Below are 884 nucleotides of genomic sequence, written 5' to 3'. Positions count from 1 at the left end.
TTGGCTTCCCGCGCTCTCCGGAGAGCCCATTGGCTACTGGGCGCCGGCTTCGGTGTCTCCGGAGGCGCCTTGGAGAACCGCACCCATCAAGAGAGCGGTGTCTCTTGGATTCCTGGTGGAAGAGCCAAAGTGGCACTTTTTTATGTTGCCCAGTTAGCGCCCCGAGAGTTGGCATGTGATTGAGATGAAGCTATACTTTCAGACCCCGAATTTAATGATCTTTCGACAGCCACGCGAAGCATGCATATTTCATCTCCTTCCTCCTCCGTCATGTTTTACAACTGCTGATTTACACCCCCCGATTTAATAAAGAGATACTTGGATGGACTCTGCAAGACTGGTAAAGAAAAAGCGAGTCATATGCGTGGCATGTGCGATATAACACTGAGCCACCAAATGGCGACGTGGAGTCCCGTTTTTCTCTACCTGTTTTCCCTGTTTAAATTTGCAACGCTTTGACCAGAGACGCTTCTTGGATCATGTGTCTAGATCCAGCCAGACTGTGAGCATATGCAGTTTTGCGTTTTAAATTTCAGTCACGGGACCATCATGGTGTCAGGCATAAAACAGGATTTGATTCTGCTGTGCTGATGGTAAATAAGCACTACTGTAATTTTGTTGCTTAAAAAAAGATGACGTATTTTTAAAAGCAGAAATAATGAAATGCATACTTGTAACCATGCACCTGCTTTGCCAGCCACTCCCTTTAACTATAAACTTCTTTTTTAAAAGAAGAAGGTTGTAAGGTTGTTGCAGTGACTAACCATGCCCTGGCATGCCTATGCTGGACCAATCGATGGTGTAGGGCAGGGGTGTCAAACTCAAATTCATCGGGGGCCGCATCAGCAGTTTGGTCACCCTCAAAGGGCCGGTTGTATCTGTAG

This window comes from Zootoca vivipara, chromosome 1 (assembly GCF_963506605.1).
Source record: "Zootoca vivipara chromosome 1, rZooViv1.1, whole genome shotgun sequence".
NCBI classification, from domain to species: domain Eukaryota; kingdom Metazoa; phylum Chordata; class Lepidosauria; order Squamata; family Lacertidae; genus Zootoca; species Zootoca vivipara.
This window is presented reverse-complemented; position numbering follows the sequence as displayed.